Source organism: Periplaneta americana, chromosome 8, assembly GCF_040183065.1.
Source record: "Periplaneta americana isolate PAMFEO1 chromosome 8, P.americana_PAMFEO1_priV1, whole genome shotgun sequence".
NCBI lineage: Eukaryota > Metazoa > Arthropoda > Insecta > Blattodea > Blattidae > Periplaneta > Periplaneta americana.
Window position 1 is genome coordinate 129,396,188 of NC_091124.1, and position 20,800 is coordinate 129,416,987.

General features: G+C 36.2%; 1 pseudogene across 1 annotated transcript in view; it reads right to left on the reverse strand.

Moving 5' to 3' along the window:
* Positions 1–18,977, reverse strand: part of LOC138705037 (uncharacterized) — a 112,134-nt pseudogene extending 93,157 nt beyond the window's left edge. The window contains exons 1-14 of the transcript XR_011333544.1: positions 18,865–18,977; positions 14,583–14,628; positions 14,272–14,468; positions 13,231–13,488; positions 12,942–13,065; positions 12,657–12,841; positions 12,313–12,567; positions 12,074–12,197; positions 11,789–11,973; positions 11,442–11,696; positions 11,220–11,343; positions 10,937–11,121; positions 10,593–10,847; positions 10,353–10,476 (exon numbers count right to left, since the gene is read on the reverse strand). The product of XR_011333544.1 is annotated as an uncharacterized protein (transcript). The remainder of the gene's footprint in view (positions 1–10,352; positions 10,477–10,592; positions 10,848–10,936; positions 11,122–11,219; positions 11,344–11,441; positions 11,697–11,788; positions 11,974–12,073; positions 12,198–12,312; positions 12,568–12,656; positions 12,842–12,941; positions 13,066–13,230; positions 13,489–14,271; positions 14,469–14,582; positions 14,629–18,864) is intronic.
* Between the last annotated feature and the right edge of the window lie 1,823 nt (positions 18,978–20,800).

A 20,800-nucleotide genomic window follows, 5' to 3' on the forward strand; every position in this document is an offset into this window, starting at 1 on the left:
ACCAAACCTAACCTTTCTCAGATTCGAATATGCAAGGTGTATAAACTGAGTACAAAGGGAACTACCTAAGTGCTAGTTTAGCCGAAAATTGAATTACAGCACCACCAATTTTCAAAATTATGTCAAGAAAATGGCATCGAAGTACTGCCCAATGATCTAGAAATTTCGGCGTTGGAGTTTATTTTCTTGTCACACTGAGCTACTTAAGAGGTGCACGGAGCTTGTGACTGAAGCTTCCACTTCCACTATGGGTAAAAAACATAGATAATTTATAAGGACATGAATTGATTCAAGAGCAGTTTTATCGAGGTTTGAAGCAAAACCAGAATACATTGTATAAAAATAAAAAAATGTTAGGCCTACATTGTTATTTAAATTGTTTTTATTCCAGTATAAATATCCAATTTATGTGACATAACGTAGAAATATTATTTTCCTCTAGCTTTTATATAAATAATTATTGTGTCATGACTTCATGTGTAATCTTTCATTTTAATACTACCTAGCCTATTATTATTATTATTATTATTATTATTATTATTATTATTATTATTATTATTATTATATTTAGTTATAAGGTCTATTGTGAGGATTTAATTATACTTTACAAGACATCTAGTTTCATTGTTACCTACGTATAATTACCGAGGGAATTTTAAAACTCTGAAACATAATGGGTTAACATGTTTCGTTACATTTTTTCAAACATTCATTTTATGCTCTAAAGAGCGAAAAATCATGCTCTTTCCCATTACTCTTTGTATAAGTAGCTGCCAGTTCGTGACCTATTCCTTTTTATGGGATTACATAATTATATTTTTTATTAATCTGCGAATTAAACTATTATATAAAGACACGGTAGGCCTATATTAAAGTTTTACTAGTAAATAAACTTGCCGAACTTACGAATAATTTCTAAAATATAAGGCTCGGTAGAACCGTCAAGATGTTAATCACAAAATCAAAGCTATTATATTTAATATTTCTGTAAGACACAACTTTCTCACACTATTACAGTTTTCAGATCAATAAAAGTTACATAACCTATGTTTTCACTCCCCCCAAATGAAGGGTACTTGTCAGACTAAGAAATGCAAAGTACTGTCAAATGTCGTAAACAAATTGCCATGATTAAAAATATATAAAAAAAACAAGAGTGTCCTTTCTTTTGTCAACTCCTTCGTTTCAATCTTACTTAATACATTTTCAGTAACTTCTAACTTCAATTTCCTTACTAAAACGTCGACAGTAAAAGTCTCCGATATGTTCATAAGACATTTATAGCAGACTTATTTTTAAGTTATTTCATGTTTTATTATAAAACAAGCCATTAAAACAAGACACTTGTTCAATTAGGATCTACCGAAACATTTATTTTATCTTAATACATTCTAGGATATGCTGTCATATCCACAATCATTGTAATAAACTGCATATACGTACAGCATACTGTGTAATGTTTTGCCCGAGATCAGTTGATCTGAGAGAGCTGTTATTTTGGTGCCACGTTCATCCGGTAGAGTAGTATTGAACGCCCTCTCTATTTACTTTAATGTTCGAAGCAGCCGACCGTTTCCCACCCCCATTATCACTTCAAGAGAGCAGGTAGTTAAACACTACCATGGATGAATATATATTTATCCATGACTAAACCCTTAGAAACAGAATCCAGTCTAAGACGCTGCTTCTTATGCTATTTATGAAAAATAAATAAACCTGTCTTCCTACTGCCAGCAGGTCAAAATTCAATGGATAAAGCCAGGACCTCCTATATTACCGGACCTGACACTGTGAGCGGAAGTAAACAAACATGGTGGACAATAGAGTGGTAACGCAAGTGTGAAAGTATACGTACTTCATGTGAATGTTTATTGTATTTCTTGTATCATTTGCCTCTAATGTAATCGTTGAAGGGTTTATAAGTTAGTATATAATAATAGAATTGTGACATTATAATTAATATAAATTGTTTTCGTAGAGAAATCTTGAAAGTGTTATGTTGTTAAAGTTAAAATGCCTCGCACGTGTAGTGTACGAGGTTGCAAATCGAATTACGATAAAGAAAGTCCGTTTGTACATGTATTTTTGTTTCCAAAGATACAGATTTAAGGGATAAGTGGACAAGAAGCATTCATCGTGAACATTTTACCCCAACAAACAACTCAGTGGTAAGAAAACTAGCAGTGAAGTGCAGCAAGGTTTTGGCCAACTTATTTATTAATAATTACTGCAAGGTCCATTGAAAGACAAAAATAAAACCCACCGAAAGTGTTCCAAGTTCAAAAAATAGGCTGCTGTGCTCTCCAAGCCGTGAATTCTTCATCGTTTTTAGTTTACAGCCTATCTAATCCCTTGTGTAGGCCTATGCATAAGTGGATATTACAGTGATAAGCTATAGTGAATAGTGTCATTTCATTCTGAATTAACATTAGTGGATACAGTGAGAAATTACAGTGCTGTGCTCTCCAAGCTGTGAATTCTTCATCGTTTTTAGTTTACAGCCTATCTAATCCCTTGTGTAGGCCTATGCATAAGTGGATATTACAGTGATAAGCTATAGTGAATAGTGTCATTTCATTCTGAATTAGCATTAGTGGATACAGTGAGAAATTACAGTGCTGTGCTCTCGAAGCTGTGAATTCTTCATCGTTTTTAGTTTACAGCCTATCTAATCCCTTGTGTAGGCCTATGTATAAGTGGATATTACAGTGATAAGGTATAGTGAATATTGCCATTTCACTCTAAATCAACATCAGTGGATATAGCGAGAAACCACAGTGAATAGTGTCATTGCATTCTGAATCAGCATCAGTGGATATAGTGAGAAACCATAGTGAATAGTGTCATTTCATTCTGAATCAACATCAGTGGATATAGTGAGAAACTACAGTGAATAGTGTCATTTCATTCTGAATCAGCATCAGTGGATACAGTGGATAGTGTCATTTCATTCTAAATCAACATCAGTGGGCACAGTGTTAAACTGTACGTAGTGAATAGCTAGTTTTATTTTTAATCAATCTCATTGAATACAGTGACAGAGTTTAGTGACTAGGAAGACAGGACTCCATATTATATAATTTCCAGTTGCTGATGAAATCTGTTTGTATAATCCAGGTAAGATTTCCTAAATCCTGAAGTAGCAGCTATTCAGTATTGTATTACTGTCTTCTATTTCCTCACAAATCTGAATTTTACAGGAGTTAATTGGGCAATTGCCAATATTCATATATAAAAACATATAGGCCTAGGCCTAATATAATAACGTATTGAAGCTTTTAATCAGTTGTTTTGTTTTATTATTGGTGTATGTAGGCATATTTTTATGTTACTGATTGCACTATGTTCATTTATGTAGGTAAGGAACTTTATTATTAATTGTTTCATTGAGAATTTTGTTAAAATAATCTCATCGATGCCGTATTTATTTTAACTCATTGCAATCTACGAAATCCCTCTCCCGGCCGCCATCTTGGATGCCAGTGTCAGGTCCGGTAATATAGGAGGTCCTGATAAAGCTATGTAACTCACACTTGTATGAGACTAGAGCTATACCTGGTGAGGTTTAACTTGTCTCAGTAGCAATAAAACCAAGTCCCTTCAAATGAGGGTGGAGATTATAGGAGGGTTGTAAATTCTCAGTATTCCTTTCAAAACCTTGTTATTGTGCAGGCTACCGGAACTCTGTTTCTTGAAAGATAAGCTCAGTGACGGAACTACACAGTACGAAGAGAGATATTTTGTTACTGAGTATTTTATTTTGTGCTACAGAATGTATCAACTTGTAAGTGATTTTTACATCCCTTTTATTTATTTGTGTTATTTGTGCTTTTGATTTTGGTGCTCCTAGCTGGTGTAGGCAAACAAGGTAAACCGTTACAGTAAGACGCTAGGGAAATCGTATGTTTGGTGCACAAGTTCTTTGAAGAAGAATTAGACGCACTGAAAAACGGAAGAGAAACAATATCAGTATCAAATGTATTAGGTAGAACGGCGGTTGCGACTGGTGTATCTAGGCGAACAATTTCTCGTATTTTAAATAAAAAACAACAGGCGGAAAAAAGTGGAAACGTTTTGTCAACACCAGGAAAGAAGAGACCCAACAGAACACCAAATAAAACTGTTATAGATTCGTTTACCGGTTCTGCTATTCGCCATACAATTTACAATTTGTATCAATCAAAGTTTTTGCCAAGTTTAGATAATATGAGGGAGGCTCTAAAAGAGGCGAAATTGTTTGATGGCGGCAAATGGACTCTTCGACAGATATTGAAGAAAATGAAATTTCGCTACGTCAAAAATAATCAAGGACGGAAAATGCTAATGCAAAGGAGTGATGTTGTGGTAAAGAGATTTCATTTTTTGAGGAAAATAAGAGAATATCGATCTTCTAACCGCCCCATTATCTATTTGGACGGGACCTGGATCAACGTAAATCACACTAAAGATAAAATATGGATGTGTGAAAATTCTGAGGGCGACCTAGAATCACCACTACGAGTCCCCATAGGCAAAGGCCAACGATTTATCGTGCTTCACGCTGGATCGCAGACTGGATTTATACCTAATGGTTTATTGTGTTTCAAATCCAAATCCACACGAGACTACCATGAAGAAATGGACGGGAATGTTTTTAAGAACTGGTTTATTAATACTCTCCTCCCTAATATACCACAGAATTCAGTGATAGTAATGGACAATGCATCTTACCATTCAGTTGAACTAAATAAAGCTCCCATTTCTTCCGCTAAAAAAAAAAAGAAGAAAAAAAAAAAGAAATGCAAGCATGGTTACGCTATCACAATATTCCGTACGATCCGTGTTATACTAAACCAGTTTTATATGATATTGTTAAAAGATCAAAAGACAGATTCAGAACATACGAAATCCACACAGTTGCTGTTCAGCATGGACACACGTACTGCGTTTGCCACCATATCATTGTGACTTTAATCCAATAGAATTGATATGGGCGCAAGTAAAAAGTGACGTAGCAAAACACAACACTGATTTCAAAATTATCAAAACTAGGAAACTGTTTGAAGCCGCGTTGGAAAAAATAACACCTGAAAATTGGAATAGTGCGTGTGAACATGTTCGGTATATTGAAGATTTTTATAGGATTTTTATATGGATGAACTCTTGGACAGTTTTGTAATAAATTTAGAAGAATCGGATACAGGTACAGATACAGATGAGTTTGAGGAGACTGACGACATCTCTATTTTCATGGAAGCAGGCCCTTCCGCCACTGGATGTATGGACGGCATCGCTCCATTGCCCCAATCACCATAACAATACAGACGAGGTAAGACATATCTCCTTTCTCTCTCTTTTCACAGTGAGACAAGATACATCACATCTAGTATAAGGTTCCAGTCTTTACTCGACTGACTGCCGCATCAAATAATTTCAAGACTGCCTAATCACATAGCACATGAGTTGGACACTATCGTAGTTTACTCGCTTGTTGTTAATGACGCATGCTCTACTCAAGAAATATTGTGTTCGTCATGCACGTGCCGAACTTGGTGTCATTTGGCGACCATGGATTTCGCCAAATTGTATTCACTTTTTTTAGCATTTAGTTACTTTGAATTTTTTAAAAAATATTACCACATTTATTTTACTTACTAAGGCAATGATATTAACTGATGCATTTGTACTAAAAGTATGTGTTGTCCACACATTATAAGTTTCAGATTCATTAGTGTTTATGGATCTTAAACACCATCTAAATACTGATCATTAATAAACATATAACGTGTTATTGCAGAACAAGTTGTTGGGAAATACGCCCTGCAATGAAACTCGCTTTTATGCAAGTTTAGAGCTTCACGATAAATGTACTCAGAAGTGCGTTTGTGGGTAATCTACCGTGTTCTTGTAACATTCCTAGCGTTCATAACAGTTGTGCGAAATAGAATATAAATTTCCATAATATATATGAAATATATTCGCACTCCTAATAAGACTATGCTTGTATTTTCTGTATGCAGCAAGAGCATGTATAACTTAATAACTCTGATGTAGTAGCAATAATTTTGATGATATATTCCTAGAAAGAAAAGTGAAAGCGTATAATATTTTTATTCTAACAAGCTGTTCGAATTTTCTGACATTATTGTATTCTTCTTCCCCATAAATGTTCATTAGTTGCGACTTGAGGATTCCTTCAAAATTAATGCGAATAGAAATAGACTTTTGGGTAGCTCATCATGTCCTGAAACGAAGTACCTAATCTATCTCTTGCAAAAGGTTATCGGTAGAAGATTGGTCATAAAAGAGAAAAAAAAAAATATCAAGTTTCAAAACATGACGTAGGCCAAATGTCAAAAGGTACATTTTTGAGATTTGCTTTGTAACACTTTCAGTTTTGATCGTAAGTCAAAAATCTAATATTGTTTTGTACCGATTGATATTAGGTAATGCTATAAACTCTCCGCAGGAATTCATTTTACATATTAGATACGATGTAAAATATATCAACATTTTATCTCTCCAAGTATGGATTTTTGTACTTCACAATTCTTATTCTTACTCTTGTTCTATTATGAACGCTGTTCGCAATAAATAGGCAGATTTTCTTCTGGTTTCAAAGTTTCTTCATAAACAAATGAAGGTATTATAAGAGACTTCAACGAAATTCTCTCATTCTAAGAGAGCCAATTTTATTGCGAAAACTTCAAGTAATCAATGTTCTAAGATCTTCTGAATGTTGCCGCTACTACTTTACTATCATTACTACTTTAAATCTTTTAGAACTGTGATCAATTTCCTTATTTCTCTACTTCAGCAAAGTACAATACAGATAATGTTCAACATTTTACCAAATGTCGCTTTAAAGGTTATACCCTATATGTTTTGGCACAGGATAAAAAATATTACCACGACCCCATATTACATTCATCGTAGTAAGTCTATATAGCAATATTTTTAATTGTAGCAGTTAGCATCAAAATATATTTTGATTTAATTACATTAATTGTAGAGTAGAATAAAATTATTAAATGTCTATTATTTAAAAAAGAAAGGGACTACATATTTACTATTGCATCTGTTCAGAACTCTTCTACGCTAACCGAACCACATGCGACTTCTTTCTTTTCTATTGATTCCCAATATCAAGGATCACTAACACTTTCACGGGTACTAGAATAGAGCGAAACCTTCCGATCATGGAACATGCGTCAAGAGTACGAAGGGGTAAGAATGTTCTAATTTGTTTCATACTCAACTTTTGATTTAGATATCACTTACATTTTTCACTTATACAGGGTGTTAAAAAAGTATCCAATATTTTACGAGGTGATAGTATGCATAAAAACATGAAAAAAGTCTAATAAACAGGAGTTCTACAGCACATACTTTCTGAGATCTGAACACTTGTTCAAAGGAGGTTGCTCAATGTGACGTCCACTTATGGCAATGCTTTTTTCTGCCGTACAATACAGCAGACAACCAGATAATCATACCGTTGTTGAAACTCCTGGCATGGAATACTGTTACGTCGCAAGTAATACTGAAAACAAAAGTTTGGTTGCGGATATGAGCGGGGTTCAGCAGAGATAGTATTGTGAATTTTCGTAATCAACACGTGCGGCCTGATGAAAATTTCCATGCACTTGAAGAAACAAGGCATCAACACTGATTCTCTATCAACGTATGGGTAGACGTTTTTGGCGATAGATTAAGGGCCATACGTGCTACCACGGAGATTAACTGGCGCTCGTTATCAGGATTTTCTAGTTACCGTATTGCCTACCTTACTGGAGTGTGTGCCATGTCAGCAAAGACTACAAATGTGATTCATGTATGATGGCACACCAGCACGCAATAAGCGTAAACACCTGACGTTGATATTTCTAGAACGCTGGATTGATATATACACAAAGGGAAACAATGAAGGAGAGGAATTCGGTCGATGCTGTGGATTCAATTCGGCGTAGCTCAGTGGTCAGAGCGCTTGGTACGTAAAACCAACGGCCCGGGTTCGATCCCCGGCGCCGGAGCGATTTTTTCTCCTCAAATATTAATTGTAAATTCGCTAGACTTTTGGTTATCAAGAACAACCAGTTCAATTTCAAAGACAGCGTGATTCTTTACGCCGAAGGGCAGAGGAATGCATTGCCATAAATGGACGTCACGTTGAGCTCCTCCTATAAACAAGTGTTCAGATCTCAGAAAGTATGTGTTGTAGGACCCATGTGCATTAGACTTTTTTCTTGTTTTGATGAATACTAGCACCTCCTAAAATATTAGATACTTTTTCCTTAGCACCCTGTACATAGCTTTCGTTCTTATAAACCTGGACATATATTATCAAAATACGTAAATATAATTCCTTATAATAATGAAATACATAATACATTGATAACTACATAGTCTAATGGAATGACTATGTGATTGTTAAATTTTGGCGACACTAATTTAGAAGGAAATTCTAATATAATTAGCCAATTAGTCGAAAATGTAAAAAAAAAAAAAAAAAAAAAAAAAAGATTGATGTAGAAACGTAGTATTTTTCAATATATATATTTCTTAAATAATCTACAAAATGACTCCTCTAAGAACATGAAAGTATGCAAAATTATTTCTACCACATGGCACATGGCAGAGAGGAACAAGTGTGGGGAATGTTCAAAACTTCAAGGAAAACTTTACGAAACATTCTACCGGATTTTAAACGACGTTTTTTCAACTGCGATATTATCGCGCCTAGTTAAAATTCGCGACAGTGCTTAGTTATGTGGTGAGATGATCCACAGGTTTAACCATAGAATTACCGGACATTACATAAGTCCACATAATTATATCAGATCATTATAGTGCATTTACAAACGCGAGATAAAAAAGAGACAGAGAAAATATATATTATTTCAAATGATTTCTCGAAAATCTCATAAAAATATCTAACGAAACAATGTGCTCAGAGAATCTTAGGGTCTACTCCTGTGGAATAACGATTAGCGCGTATGACCGCGAAGCCAGGTGCCTCGGGGTCGAAATCCGGTGGAGGACAGTTACTTATTTGAGGTTCTCCCGGGGTTTTCCCTCAACCCAGTATGAGGAAATGATGGGTAACTACGGGTGCTAGACCCCAACTCATTTCATCGGCATTTTCACCTTCATTTTATTCAGACGTCTAATAACCTGAGACATGATGCAGCGTCGAAAATAACACACTAAGAAAGTAGATACTGAGGACAAGTAACACGTTGTCAAACATCTCGTACAATAATGTGCTTACGCATCTGTATTTTATTATTCAGTGGTATAAAATAACGGTTTTAGTTGCAAAGAGTTAAAAACAACAATTGAATGCATCAGAGTATTACATTTATTTCAGATGTCATCACACACATAATCATACAGCAATGCATATGATATTTGCAGATGGATCAGCTATAGAAGTGAATAGTCAAAACATAGCATTTCGTCAAGATTTTTTACAAAATATCTAGAGAGTTGAGATAGCATCAGGGCAGGCCGAACAAGCTGCGGATCAACTCGATGAAGTGGTCCACATCAACTCCCTTGTCACGAAGATTCTGTAGGAGTTCCTGGTACTCTGGCATTGCGTTTAGAGTTGAGATTATGCTCTGGAATAAGAAGGAACTATTTATTTGAAGTATAGACTCAAAATACAATCATAGTCATAGGTACACTTAGTGTGTAAAATGATTCCGGATTTCAGTCATGAATTAAGACGACGTACCTGGAATTCCGGAGATCGTATAGCATCGTAAAGGGCCTTGAAGTCGGGGCTTGTCTCCAGTTTCTCTTGGAAGAGAGCCTTCAACTCGTCAACTGGAAGAATGGCGATGACATCATCAATCAGTCCATTGATTCCTACACCTCTGCGAGCGTGTCTTCGAGATGGTGGGACAAATGGTGGCAAGCCAATGATGGAGTGGATCTCGTTGATGTAGTCCACGACATCGAGACCATGCTCCTTGAGGAAATTATAGAACTGCAACACAAAAGCAATTCAACCTTATTCGACAAGCTCAATAAAAAGGAAGTATCAATCACATTCTTAGAGAGAGCTGAATATTGACTCACGTTAGCGAATTCCGGGAGTGCTTCAATGGTAGTGATAATTTTGTGGAAGTCATCGGACTGGAGGTATGCCACTAGCTCTTGCACTTCGGCGTCGTTGGCGAGGTAGTCCATGGCAATGGCGAGAATCTGATCAGTGGGAATGAGTGCCAGGAAGTCGTTCAGATCATCTTGAAGATTGCGTGCCGCTGTTGAATAGGTATAAATATATGAGAATTGATACATATATATATAACATCAATATTCCTTTCATAATCTCACCTACATAATTCTACAATCAATAAAGTTACCTCGAGAGAGTCCGAAGAGTGCCCTGATCAACTCGATGAAGTGATCCACATCAACTCCTTTGTCACGAAGATTCTGTAGTAGTTCCTGGTACTCTGGCATTGCGTTTAGAGTTGAGATTATGCTCTGGAATAAGAAGGAATTAATTATTTCAAATATGGAATCAAAATACAATCATAGTCACAGGCACACTTAGTGTTTTAAATGATTCGGGATTTTAGTCAATCATTTAGAAAACGCACCTGGAATTCCGGAGATCGTATAGCATCGTAAAGGGCCTTGAAGTCGGGGCTTGTCTCCAGTTTCTCTTGGAAGAGAGCCTTCAACTCGTCAACTGGAAGAATGGCGATGACATCATCAATCAGTCCATTGATTCCTACACCTCTGCGAGCGTGTCTTCGAGATGGTGGAACAAATGGTGGCAAGCCAATGATAGAGTGGATCTCGTTGATGTAGTCCACGACATCGAGACCATGCTCCTTGAGGAAATTATAGAACTGCAACACAAAAGCAAGTCAACCTTATTCGACAAGATCAATAAGAAGTATCAATCACATTCGTAGAGAGAGCATGAATGTGTACTCACGTTAGCGAATTCGGGGAGTGCTTCAATGGTAGTGATAATTTTGTGGAAATCGTCAGACTGGAGGTATGCCACTAGCTCTTGCACTTCGGCGTCGTTGGCAAGGTAGTCCATGGCGATGGCGAGAATCTCATCTGTGGGAATGAGTGCTAGGAAGTCGTTTAGGTCATCTTGCAGGTTACGTGCCGCTGTTGAATAGGTGTAAATACATGATTATTAATACAACATACAAAACAGCATTCCTTTCATAGTATTACTTACATGATTCTACAATCATTATAGTTACCTCGAGAGAGGCCGAAGAGTGCCCTGATCAGCTCGATGAAGTGGTCCACATCAACTCCTTTGTCACGAAGATTCTGTAGTAGTTCCTGGTACTCTGGCATGGCATTTAGAGTTGAGATAATACTCTAAAGCACAAGAGAATTAAATATTTATTTAGATACAAAATTCTTACTGGTGAAGTTATAACAATCAGGAATATTAGGTACAAACATAAAAGAGGTACCTGGAACTCGGGTGATCGTATAGCATCGTAAAGGGCCTTGAAGTCGGGGCTTGTCTCCAGTTTCTCTTGGAAGAGAGCCTTCAACTCGTCAACTGGAAGAATGGCGATGACATCATCAATCAGTCCATTGATTCCTACACCTCTGCGAACGTGCCTTCGAGATGGTGGGACAAATGGTGGCAAGCCAATGATGGAGTGGATCTCGTTGATGTAGTCCACGACATCGAGACCATGCTCCTTGAGGAAATTATAGAACTGCAACACAAAAGCAATTCAACCTTATTCGACAAGCTCAATAAGAGGGAAGTATCAATCAAATTCTTAGAGAGGGCTGAATATTGACTCACGTTAGCGAATTCGGGGAGTGCTTCAATGGTAGTGATAATTTTGTGGAAGTCGTCAGACTGGAGGTATGCCACTAGCTCTTGCACTTCGGCGTCGTTGGCGAGGTAGTCCATGGCGATGGCGAGGATCTGATCAGTGGGAATGAGTGCCAGGAAGTCGTTCAGATCATCTTGAAGGTTGCGTGCCGCTGTTGAATAGGTTTAAATATATGAGAATTGGTACATACATATAACATCAATATTCCTTTCATAAAATCACCTACATAATTCTACAATCAATAAAGTTACCTCGTGAGAGTCCGAAGAGTGCCCTGATTAACTCGATGAAGTGATCCACATCAACTCCTTTGTCACGAAGATTCTGTAGTAGTTCCTGGTACTCTGGCATTGCGTTTAGAGTTGAGATTATGCTCTGGAATAAGAAGGAATTAATTATTTCCAATATGGAATCACAATACAATCATAGTCTCAGGCACACTTAGTGTTTTAATGATTCGGGATTTTAGTCAATAATTTAGAAAACGCACCTGGAATTCCGGAGATCGTATAGCATCGTAAAGGGCCTTGAAGTCGGGGCTTGTCTCCAGTTTCTCTTGGAAGAGAGCCTTCAACTCGTCAACTGGAAGAATGGCGATGACATCATCAATCAGTCCATTGATTCCTACACCTCTGCGAGCGTGTCTTCGAGATGGTGGGACAAATGGTGGCAAGCCAATGATGGAGTGGATCTCGTTGATGTAGTCCACGACATCGAGACCATGCTCCTTGAGGAAATTATAGAACTGCAACACAAAAGCAAGTCAACCTTATTCGACAAGATCAATAAGAAGTATCAATCACATTCGTAGAGAGAGCATGAATGTGTACTCACGTTAGCGAATTCGGGGAGTGCTTCAATGGTAGTGATAATTTTGTGGAAGTCGTCAGACTGGAGATATGCCACTAGCTCTTGCACTTCGGCGTCGTTGGCGAGGTAGTCCATGGCGATGGCGAGAATCTCATCTGTGGGAATGAGTGCTAGGAAGTCGTTCAGGTCATCTTGAAGGTTGCGTCCCGCTGTTGAATAGGTATAAATATATGAGTATTGATGCATACATATAACATCAATATTCTTTTAATAATCTCACTTACATAATTCTACAATCAATAGAGTTACCTCGAGAGAGGCCGAAGAGTGCCCTGATCAACTCGATGTAGTGGTCTATATCCACGCCCCTGTCTCGCAGTTTCTGTAGAAGATCTTGGTACTCTGGCATGGCGTTCAGAGTCTGCACAATGCTCTGCATGGAGAAACATTATGTTAGTGGTATGGCACAATCGTGGCAACATGTTAGTATATCTTCATGTCTACACTATAAAATAATAGACAATACTCTTATTAGTTATGTAGTATGATTATGGCGACACATTTGTTTATATTTCAGTTCACACTACACAAGTGTTACCTGAAATTCAGGAGACCGTACAGCATCGTAGAAGGCTTTGAAATCTGGACTAGTTTCCAGTTTCTCCTGGAAGAGAGCCTTCAGATCGTCAATAGGAAGGATTGCAATGATGTCGTCTATGAGACCATCGACACCAACGCCTCTGCGAGCATGCTTGCGTTGGGATGGTGGGACGTAGGGATCCCAACCAAGTACTGAGTGGAGTTGGTTGATATAACCTACGGCATCAAGGCCGTGGTCTTCCAAGAATTTCACGAACTGTAATAAAATGTAAAATCTTACTTACTTTATGTAAGTTATGTAAGGACGAGTTTGGAAGTAGCCCTTCCACACTAAAACAATTTCTTTGGCATATAGAATAGGCCTAAGTTATTCCAAATTTTGAAATTAAATGCATGTGGAATATGCTCACTTTCGGATATCCTGTGTGGATATACTTGGACAAGATGGTGTTATACCTTTAAAAAACACTTCGACCTACATCAGACGGAAACTCCATGTATTAGCTTTGGAAACTAGAATAACAGTAATTTTTGCATATAAACTATTTACATGATGGATTAAACCTTACGATATATCAAATTTCTGCTGTCATATTATCGAAACCGATTTATATCCTTTGTGTTTCTGGAACTGATTGAGATTTCAGAATTGTTTAATTCATACGAACATGTCATTTATGTATTTACTTTGTTTTTTAATGACGCCATAGATTACCTGGTATTTGTCTTAGGGTTGGGGAAAACCATGTGAAAACACAACCACATAATCAGACCCAGCAAAAATTGAATTTACTTCTGAGCACAAGTCCAGTTGAGCGTGCAAACTCTCTAACGGCTTAGCTACGCCGGTGACACTACGTCGTCAAAAACCGGTATGATAAACCTGATGATGTACTATATCATCTTATATACCTTCAGTAAAATTCTGGTTCTAGTACACTTTTATGTGAGAATATCAAATAGAATGAGGCATATATATATATATATATATATATATATATATATACGAATGTTTATATATATGCAATATTACACTTACGTTCCCGAATTCCTGGAGTCCTTCAACTGTTAAAACAATCTTGTGGAATTCTTCTCCTTGCAAATAAGCCACAGCCTCTTGTACTTCAGCATCGTTAGCCAGGTAGTCCATAACAATGGCGGTTATTTCGTCCACGGGCACAAGGGCCAGGAAGTCGTTGAGGTCATCCTGGAGGTTGCGGGTGGGGAGGGACTTGCCTGGAAGTATATTTAAAGTGCGTTTAATTATAATTATACTTCTCTTAGAAACTACTCTGAAGTAAAGAGGTTTTGAGATCAGAGCAACATTTGCAATGGTCCATAAAAACTTACCAAATGTAACTCCCAACACGGCCAAAATCACAATCGGAAGCTTCATCTGAAAATAAATAAATGACCATCATTACTACTTTTTATTTTCTTTATATTCACTGGTAGAGAAAAGGAAGAGTTCTCTCGTCAAGAGTTGTATTTATTTCTTTGTCAATTCCTTTATTAAAATGATTTGTACCCTTCCTACGTGTTTGGTAAATATGCGAGGGAGAATTAAAATGTAACCTTAATAAATTGTTTTGTTAAATGAATATGTACAGTAAGACTACAAACACTTCATCAGTTTTCATCATGATATAACAGGAGCACTAGCATTGAACGTACTGGGGAGTATGTTGAAAACTGGTGAAGTGTTTGTGGTCTTACTTTACATATTCAAGTAATAAAACAATTATTAATGAAGGTTACTTTTTACTCTCCCTCGTAGGCCTACATATTTAATTATTTTGTATTTAGTCAACCTTGTAAGTGAAATATATACAATGAGAGTAATTAGATGTAGAGTCGATTAGCGAATTGAGAAATCGTTGCATTTACTGCTTACGGGATCATAATAATCTGTGTATACTTAATCGGTACCCTATTTCATTCTATGAGCTTACGGGGAAAAATTATTTCTGTCATCTGTTAAATTCCTAAGAGTGGAAATTTTCAAGTTATTCTACATCAGATGTAATCGGCATGATATTTGCAAGTAAGTTTATGAATTACACATTCAGCGATATGTGAAAAATAATTTCCTAAATAATTGAATTTTGATGCAAAGTTCATAATTTCATTTCATCGTTGTTAGCACATTTGAAATTTTTCCAACGGTAGTTTTAAATGATGTATAATTTCTCCATTTGTTAGCAATATTAACTGGGAAGGTGCCTTATACCGGATTCAATTTTTGATATTATAAATAGGCAAGTGAGAGAAATACTTCCCCTACATAAGCGCTTGAATGCACATAATGAGAGCTCCATGCTTTCCTGACCTCAGCACTAGAATGACTTATTAGTGTGGTCGGCTCTCCCCTCTGTAAGATTCAGTAAGCCTACTCAATTTGATAAGAAGTTTCGAATTTGAATTCTTGGCAACAAGGAAATAACATCGACACTCGAGATTGAAGCCAGAACCTTACAGTCTGTAACCAGTTGCTCTGCTGATTAAGTTATCCTGCGCATAATATAAACAATTTTAATATCTATATTTCTTTACTGTTCACAGACTATATTATTTTAAGTTTTACATACATAATTTTATAAACTTTTATATTTTCGCATGGAATTATTTTGACAGAAAGCAAATATTTATTGACTGTCATGAAGACATATAAATTTATTATAAGTTTAATATTTTCCGTTATTCTGCAATGAATACTTGTGACTAGAAGTAACGTACTGCATTCCTGATGAACAACATCTTTATATAATTTGAACTGGTAGTGGAGATTACGGGAAAATGGCTGAATTGATTTTAATGAATGATCCCTCACTTTGAAGGTTGGAATCCAAAAATGTTCGGAAAAATATTGGTTTTCAGTGAAATGTCAAATTTCCTATGTAATTGTCCTATTTTCCAAAATCCATCTGTCGTCAGTTTTGAGAAGTAATGGCTTTTCAGAATGACACAAAACACACACACTACAATAAACATTATCACACGAAGATCATAACCTGCAGGATTGCTTACATATTTAGAGCTTAGATTTTCCGACATCATAACGCCAATATGTCGATCTCTATTTGTGTAAGTTTTAAAACGTGTCTATATTGAGTATTAAAAACTTCAAAACTTAGGCCTACTACAAAGAATTTACAGGCCTGATTCTGTGGTGTTTAAATTTCTGAGTTCAGATGGGTGTTGGATATTAAAACCTACAAAACTAAGAACGTTTCATAACATTATTGTCATTAAAATGAAATATTATTAGTATAATTGATGTCATGATACGGGTATTTGCCAGTAATGATAGATATTGATGGTATGTATATAATGACGGTAAAAAAGTGAAAACTTGTGGGGTTGTATAAGTGCGCGTAGAGAAAGTCTTAAATTAGACCTTCTTTTCTATAATTTACTGAGTAACGGATAAACAGTATATATAAAGCTGAAAACCACAAAACTTACGTATGATAACAATATTGTTATTAAAAATGAAATATTTTTACAATTCTTAATCAAATGGCGTGTGTCTTTTCAAATATTTAATGACGGTGCGGTGTAGATTCTTTAATTTTCCTGGGATGTAGTGCAGTACTATAGAACAAGCATTAGTAATCGAGTCATACTTCTATTTCAGCTTCGTATTTAAACTACATCAAAATTAATATCATATTGCGTTCCTTTAATCGATTAGCTCTGTGATCGCTGCCTAGCATAACATATTGTTATAGGGAGAGTAGCAGGGCCATGATGACATATTTTATTTCCCGCAACTAGCACCGACTACAACACGGAAACTGCTAATAATTTACAATGAACAATTTTATTTATGACGTAGGGCTATATAAGATTCTACAACACTGCTAAAACATTTGCCTTATTTTCCGTATCTCAGAAATAGATTCCTCACAACAGCCTATACTGCTGAACACACACAAATAATTCTCCGATCATCTGAAACTAATAATTTAATACGAGCTTTGGCCAATTATACGTCATTGATTCATCTTATAACTTACATGGCCAAAATGATGTCCAGCATTGACAGGTACCTACGAGTTATACACTCCAAAGAAAATTATGAAATATTGTTGTTAACAATTTTTATGCTATTTCCTGCAATATCCAGGACAAATATTAGCAAACGAAGGAAACGTGTTATTTATTGATTTAATTTTCGTTGATTATTTTGAGTTAGTTTAACGACGATACAATAAAATTACTTCAGAGCAAATGGAGGGTGTTTTTGTCTCCGAGGATGGTGAGCTACAAAAATGCCGTTATGTTTTGCATGGTAGACAAGGGAGAGCAAAGTAAGCTCTCACTGCGATCTTATGATTTATCGCCATCCCTTTTATTGTGGAAGTTATAACTCACAATTGAGCCGTTGAGAGCAGACGTGGTGTAAGTCAAAAATGGATAATGAGGGTTAAAGTAAACATTACGTAAAATACAGCGCAAAGTAGCAATTAATATTCAATTTATTTAAACTATTAGTGGTCAGTGGATAGTACGAAAGACTTATTAATTGCTACCTTCTGCTGTATTTTACAGAATTTTTACTTTAAACGTTATCACCCAATTTTGACATACTCCACTTCTGCTCTCAACGGCTCAATTATTGCAACACAGTGTCCATGTCAGCAAATTAAGCAGACTAAAATGATTTTACTTCAGTTTGTATCATTCTCGATTGCTGTTCGTAACCATTTATCACATATTCATTAGTCACACAAATTAATCCAGCAATATTTAGTAGACCAATATTGCCCGGAGGGAGAGCAAGGTTTACAATTTCGAAGGGTAAACCAAAAGGTATTACTTAGTGATAAAATAAGAAGTCAATAAGATCTTGTAGTCTCCCGATCATTTCAGCAAGATCTTTTAGCAGGAAAAATAGTGATACTCTCCTCAACATTTAAGGCAGTTCATTGAGTTATTACGTTGTTTTGAATGTTACATCATCAATGTTATGAAGCTAATAACTTTCAAAATGTCTGGTATTCTTTCTGAAAATATATCTAAAACATTTCTATTTTAACTTTTAATGACCTTAACTTGCAGCATTCGCTGCTCATGCCACCAGTTATTATATATTTTAAATCTATTATGTGAAGTAGGAGTATTCCTGTACATTTTTGAATGTAATGTCTTAGCACAAGAAAATCATGTATTTCAATTATTGCAGAAAATAAACACACAGTAGTCAGCTGCTTTCTATGTACGTGAGAGTTCAAATTCTCTTGAATGTGGGAGCAGACTTGCAAACGTGCATTGACCTTAAAATTTATTTATTGTGGTAATGTTAATGGTAAATATTTTTACTACTTTGAAATTTAATATGGAGAAATTAACACTGTAGAGCTAATGGAACAACTTTCTTTTCGGAACATCCTAAATGGATTTAGTGTACTCTCGTATAAAAAGTTTACAATGCACATAATTTGTAACTTGATACCGCGCATTAAAATAGGCTAATTTGGTTTCTTGTACAAAGTACGGACAAAGTATTAGAATGCCGGTATATCAATATTAAATTCCATGTTGTGTATAGAGCCATAAATTTAATTCCTGGCATGCTGTTATAAAGCAAATTGTGTTCACCTGTCTGAAAATTATAAATGTTTCTCACCTTGACTAATGCTCCTCTGATGCTCCTCAGAAGGTATACCAGCTGATGTCTTAACAGAGCTGATAGGCTTCCTTATATACTCCACGATTTAGAGATTAGATAGGGTATTTTTTTTAATTCGATGTGTTGCCGACTGCTCTTTCTTCTCAGACTTACAAAGTCCAAGTATTCAGATAGTAAGCCTGCATGGGATTACATAATTCTCTATCAAGTTTTAATCAGCCTTATCGACGTAAATTATGATAAAAGCATCATATGACTCTTTAAAGAGGGTTATACCACAGTCTACTATATACAGTCACGAAGTTTGAGTTTTGGGGGTGCTAGAAACAATGGACTGTGACGGTACTATTTTGCATTGCCTGTAATGAGGCGATATTACCGATCCTAGTGGTGAGGAGCTATCTAATGTTTGCATATTTATTACGTATTGAGCTTCGCGACTGTATATACTAGACTGTGGTTATACACTTTTCTTTCATCACAATATTAGCAGCCTGCTCTGACTGAGTGTACAGACCTCCATTCTGTCACACAGGGGCCTGGGTTCGAGTCCCGGTCAGGTCTGAGATTTTTCAAGGGCGCTGTTGAGTTTTATCTTGGGTTTCTCCAACTTTTCCCCATATTAAGGATCTATATCCTCCTGTCACCTTTTCTATAATTCGTTATAATTCCATAGCGTTCCCCGATCGCCGGTTGACGACACAAGGAGGGGGAAGACCAAGGTGCGAGGGAGGGTTGCATGTTCGAAATCTGGGTACCCAATGAACCTTAGCGTAGCAGCCGGTGTGGGCCTGAGAATGCGCCTAGCTTGAGGGTTAGCACAGTAAGTGGAAATTGGTCGCAGTGCTGGGCCATAGTGGCCCCGTCCCGTAAATTCCATTTCATTTCATTCATCACAATATTTCGTGTAAGAAAATTTTTTGCACGATCGTTTTTCTTGTTGTATTTACAGCTATTGTTGTTAGGCCTTGAAAATTATAATTCCCACACAGAAACTTGTTGCTAAGGAAACCTTTCTCCATAACATAAAACTATACTGAAATAGACCTGTTACAGTGCACTTATTGTTATTTAGTTACAATTACATACAGTTCTGCGAAAACTAGGGAATAATATTGCTCTAAATTTCAATGCAAAATATTTTGTATTTCCAATTTTTAAAATATGATCCTGCAAAAAGTGTTGTAGGCCCTACAATGCACGTTTGTGAAATCCATTACAAAATCTCAGAAATTGATATCCTCACTATGTTCCTGTTTCAGATTTTTCCTCGATTTTGTAAAAAGTACTTTGCACCCTTGTATCGTATTGTACAATTACCCTTACCTTGCATACACAATCATTGGAGTAAAGCTTAAATAGAATTTCAACTTGATCACTGGAGAACTTTCTTGTTAATACAAAATGAAAACTTGACAAAAGAAGATATTTAATGCACTGTGCAGTTGAAATAGTTATGAGAGTAATGACATCGTAAGTTTCTTTACTCAGGGTCTGCGTCTTCGCATTTGTCCAGATGTTTTTGAAAGATCAAGATAATTCGGAAAATAATTTTCGAACGAATTAAATATGAAATATTCTACTTTAAAAAACGCCTTCAAATCTCGTCATGAAAATGGCTATGATATGTAGTATTTCTAACATAATGAATCTTAAACCAACTCCTCATTATTTCCAGGTCCACAACCGTATAGTAATGATGAGCATGCCTAACCATGAAACGAGCGGGCCCAGGTTTAAATCCTGGTTGGGAAAATTTACATGGCTGAGATTATTTCCGAGGTTTTACCTCAACCCAATATGAGCAAATGCTGGGTAACTTTCGGCAGTTGACTCTGATCATTTCGCTGGCATTATCACCTTCATCTCATTCAAACGCTAAATGAAGTTTCGTAAAATAATAAATAAAATAAAATATTTCCAGGATCTGTAC